This window comes from Sciurus vulgaris (genome assembly GCF_902686455.1).
Source record: "Sciurus vulgaris genome assembly, chromosome: 14".
Classification (NCBI taxonomy): Eukaryota; Metazoa; Chordata; class Mammalia; order Rodentia; family Sciuridae; genus Sciurus; species Sciurus vulgaris.
Genome location: NC_136475.1, coordinates 22683613 through 22688959, shown reverse-complemented (window position 1 = coordinate 22688959; position 5347 = coordinate 22683613).

The following is a 5347-nucleotide window of genomic DNA, read 5'->3' as shown; positions in this document are numbered from 1 at the left end:
ACAGGCGGAATGTGACTTATTTGGTAGCATATGGATTTTTCATTCTTAGCTCTTTCTCTGCTAACCTGTGGTGATTAGAAATCAGATTTTTTTAAATGAATAATTTCACTCTGATACTACTAGGAAGAATATTAGAGACTTGGGAAACAAAGGAAGCATTTCATGGGAAAAGGAAGGAAGAGGAAGAGGGTCTGTAAAAGATGCAGGCTATGACCTCAGGAGAGCTCCCAAAGGACTGGGCTTGGGGCAGCTGATAGGCAGGAGCCTGTCACAGAACATAGTGAAGCAGTTACGGAGGCGTCCTTCACCTCAAGGTACTGCTTAGTAAAGCCAGTAAGGACTCATTTGCTCTTTTGGGAATTTCAAAAAATTTTTTTTTCCTAGCATTACCCCACTTTCCCAAAGCAGATTTTGTTTGTCTTTATTTCTTATTTTACAGTAACGTGGTTATCACTGCTCACTGCACATATTTTCCTGTTCCTTGTTTTGAAAGAGTCCTGCAGCCCCCAGGAAGCAGCAAAATGGCAAACAGCAGGAGCAAGCAATAGAAGCAAAAGGAAAAAAATATGTTAGTGACCTCCATTTACAGGAAAAATCAGCTCTTTTCTCTGAATAGAGAGCTTCTCAGTGGCAGAGAGTCACTTGTTTGTGTTTGTTTTTCTTTAGACATCCTTGGTATATTACAAAGGCAATCATGCTCACAATACAGATTAAAAAGTTATGGTATATTCCAAATATTTACATTTAACAAACTAATAATTGTAAAACACACAGAAATACAATGACCATGTGTGTAAGTTCATTCAAAGAGAAATTCAAAAGTCCACACTGGAGACTTTTGTGAATGTGAGCCATAAGACAAATGGCTCATCCCCAATCCGCTCACTGCCCAGCGCCAAGTCACAGACATAAGTCTACCAAGAAGAATGCAATGTGTGTTTTAAGCAACCACTTCAGGGGACAATATGAGAGTCACCTACATTATCGTGGGCCAGGTACCTCATTTAAAGTGTGGCTAGCAATGAAGCTAAAAGAAAAAAAAAAGTTTCTTTTTCCTCCTTTCTGTCATTTTTTAAATATTTTATTGAGATGTGAACTTAGAAGATGGTCTTGGAGCAGATTTGCTAATTTCAATTAAATGAAATTCTTCTTGCCTTGCACGTGCTATTCTATATAAAGAGAAGATGGTGTCTGGTAGGAAAAGGTGGGTCACGTGTATGTGCCACGGTACACTGCTTGCTAACAAGCAAGAGAAAAAGGAAGGCAGTAATTTTGAAGTCCCTTGTGGGCTACCAGCTTTGTTCTGCTATCTTGTTTTATGTTCTCTTTATGACATATTGTTATATGGGAATCAAAAGCAGCATTAATGCACTTGACTTTGTCAGCATTGTGTTTCTTTTAAATTGGATTTTCATTATGGAAAATTTCAAATATACACAAAAATAAAATAACTTAAGGAACCTCCACGCATGCCTCACTGATATTCATCAGTGTTGTGCGATGATGCACTTTAAAATGCACATCTGTAAAAATGGTGGCAGGAAGATGGAGAGGTTGGTTTTGCTCCATGACCACGTGTGCATTCATGCAATTAAACCTCAAACCTCGGCACCCACGGAAGACTTTGCAACTGCTTTTGAATCCAGAAAACTGCATGTATTGCCAAGGAAAGGGAAATTGAAAGTGAACAAGGTTAGAATAACCCCTAATTGATGCTTTCCTCATTTTTAATTTAAGACTTATTAGTAACTTAAGCATGGCAGTTGACAACTAGAGGCAAAGAAGGGGGAAAAAATTGGGTAAATACAGAATCATGTTTTCTGCTTAGTTACTTACTTTGATAGGAGTCAGAACTTGTGTGGGGGCGTGTGTGTGTGAGTGTGTGTAGAAACACAAAGAAAAATTAATCCAGAAAAACAGAACTACCTAAAAAAAGTGAAATTACAAGCAAAATTCCCTTGACAAGGCTGAGCACATCTGGAAATGAAGCTTTTCTTGTTTTCAATAGTAGTGTGATGTCTAGGGCACAAAAGGAATATTTATCAGGATCATTGATGTATCCTATTGTGTAAAGAGAAGGCATCCAGCTCTGAAACCAGGTTTTCTTGGGATATTATCACCACCATGTGATGATACGGTTTCTAGTTAAAAACTGGTGCCAAAGATGAAGCAGAACAGACTTGGCATGGTAAACACTTGCAGGTTGTAAGAGCCCAGGTTTCCTAAGCAGAAAGATAGCCAGCTTTGGTGGCAGCTGGGAATTGTGATGCCCAATTCTGAGTTGTGTTCCCTACAACTGAAGGACCCGGGGTTCAAGATGTTGTCATCTCTGTGTGTTTCAGCTTCCTCACCTTCAGAGCCTGAAAACACTTGCCTTCTAGGTGGATAAGTGCCAAGAGTGTTGAAAGGAAAGGGTGATGTGTGATTGTGAATTTTGATTTATGACCCTAATATTTTATAAAGTATAGAGTGCTTGATGGGGCAGGGGCAGAGGGGGGGCAGAGAAAGAGACCCTTCCCAGTTCATTTTGTGACTTCTCCCACCAAAGGCTCCAGAGGCTGGACTGGCTTCAGAAAGCATCTCCATATGTAGCAGAATGAAATTAAGCCTCTATCTCTCACCTTGCATGAAACTCAACTCAAAGTGGATCAAGGACCTAGGAATTGAACCAGAGATCCTGCACCAAACAGAAGAAAAAATAGGCCCAAATCTCCATCATGTCAGCTCAGGACCTGACTTCCTTAGTGAGACTCCTAAAGCACAAGATATAAAATCAAGAATCAATAAATGAGATGAAATCAAACTCAAAAGCTTCTCAGTAAAGGAAACAATAACATGAAGAGAGCCTACAGAATGGGAGAAAATCTTTACCACATGCACATCAGAGCACTAATTTCCAGGATATGTAAAGAACTCAAAACACTTTACATCAAAACAACAAATAACCCAATCAATAAATGGGCTAAGGAACTGAGCAGACACCTCACAGGAGATATACAATCAATCAAAAAAATGTGGCAGGCGGAACCGGGGCCAGGGTTACGCCACGTGCATCTGAAGATGGCGACGGGCAGAGAGCAATCGGCGTTCTGAATATGCGTGGAGAAAGGCAGACCCGTTTACAATTGGCTGCATGATAATCAGTTCAGCTGCCTAGCATGTGGACAGACATACTTTGTATGTATGCTCCAGCTCGTGATCGCTTGACCTTTAACAGGATTGGATGGACATATCTGGTTACAATTGCTTATGCATGAGACTGCTTATATATTGAGGGTGTTATTGGAATAAACGGGAAGCTGCTTCACGAACTTCTGAAGAGTACGTGTCTTTTGTCCCGCTGGTCGGGCCGAAAGCTTGAGAAGCAGCTTTCCGTAAGTGGAGCCGCTTGGAGCCGCAGGACAAAGAAGCCGCAGTCTTTCGTAAGGGCAGCATAAGCTGCTTGAAGCAGCCCTTCGGCAAACAACAGCGGTTTTCCGCAAAAATATATGAAAAAATGTTCAACATCTGTAGTAATTAGAGAAATGCAAATCAAAACTACTCTAAGATTTCATTTCACTCTAGTCAGAATGGCTATTATCAAGAATACAAGCAACAATAAATGTCGGTAAGGATGTGGGGAAAAGGCACACTCATACATTGCTGATGGGACTTCAAATTGGTGCAAACACTCTGGAAAGCAGTATGGAGATTCCTTAGAAAACTAGGAATAGAAGCACCATTAGACCCAGCTATCCCTCGGTTTATACTCAAAGGACTTAAAATCAGCATATTACAGTGATGCAGCCACATCAATGTTTATAGCAGCTCAATTCACAATAGCTAAACTATGGAACCAACTAACCTAGATGCCCTCCAAGTGATGAATAGATAAAGAAAATGTGGCATATATAAACAATGGAATATTACTCAGTCTTAAAAAAAATTATAGCATTTGCAGGCAAATGGATGGAGTTGGAGAATATCATGCTAAGCAAAATGAATCAATCCCCCAAACCAAAAGCCAAATGTTTTCTCTGCTAAGTGGATACTGATTCATGGTGGCAGGGAGTTGCTAGGGAAGAATGAAGGTACTTGGGATTGGGGCAGAGGGGAGTGAGGGGAGGAGAAGGGTGTAGGGGTGAGAAAGATGGTGGAATGAGACAGATAATTATTACCCTATGAACATGTATGACTGCACAAACGGTGTGATTTTGCATCGTGTACAGCAGAGAAATGAAAAGTTGTGCTCCATTTGTGTACAATGAGTTGAAATGCATTCTGCTGTCATGTATAACTAATTAGAACCAATACAAAAGGAAAAAAGAAAAAGAAAAAAAAAGCATCTGAACTGTGCCATTTGGGGTCTTCTGCTTGTCAGTACTTTGCTCTCCACCTTGAAAACTTTCAGTTTTGGACAAAGGGCTCCATATTTTTATTTTTAATTAGGTCTCACAAATCTAGCAGCCATTTCTACCCAAAGACCCTTTGGGGACAAGCTACTGTCCCTGTGATAGCAGAACTATCTTACTAAGAGTATCTGCACTGCCTACTTCACATCTGGGACTTCCCTTATAGACTGAAAATGAGATGAAAGCCAGCTGTCTCAGTCCATTGCAGATGCTATAACAAAATACCTTATACTGGCTCATTTGTAAACAACAGAAATTGACGGCTCACAGTTCTAGAAGTCTGAGATAAAACCCCCTGCAGTTTCAGTGTCTAGTTAGGGCTCACCCTCTTCTTCAATAAGAGCACCTTCTAGCGGTATCCTCGTGTGTTGGGAGGGGCAAAGTGCTCATAGGCTCCAGCAAACCTTTTTCAAGGCATTAATCCCCATTCATTTCCCAGAGGCCCTACCTCCCCATACCACCACGTTGGGGTCTAGGTTTCAACATATGGATTTAGGAGTGGAGAACATTCAGACCGTAGTACTAGATTTTAGGAGATTTCTGAGTTCCAAATGACACATCAGGAAAACTGAGATTCTAGAATATTCTGAGTGTATAACTTGAGGTTAAAGGGACCTCTGGGAAGTTTTTTAAGAAATACCTACACTGGAAAAATAAATGACAGACCTCCTACAGATTGTCATTTGGTGGTACTAAGGTGAGATTTCCAAGGCTTCCTCTTTTAATATTGCCTTCTTTCTCTGTCAAGCATTATTCAAAGGCATCATTCAAGCTCAACAATTTTTATAGTCTCTGATATCATTCTAGTCTGTACCATTGATTATGGGTTTGTTATGTTTGAACATGTGTTGATCTCATTAAGAGCCAACATTTTCTATTTTATGATTTCCTCTAAAATTTGGAGTTTTACTTGCTTGATTTTCCAATAAACAGCATTGTCTGTCTGTTCTTTAATG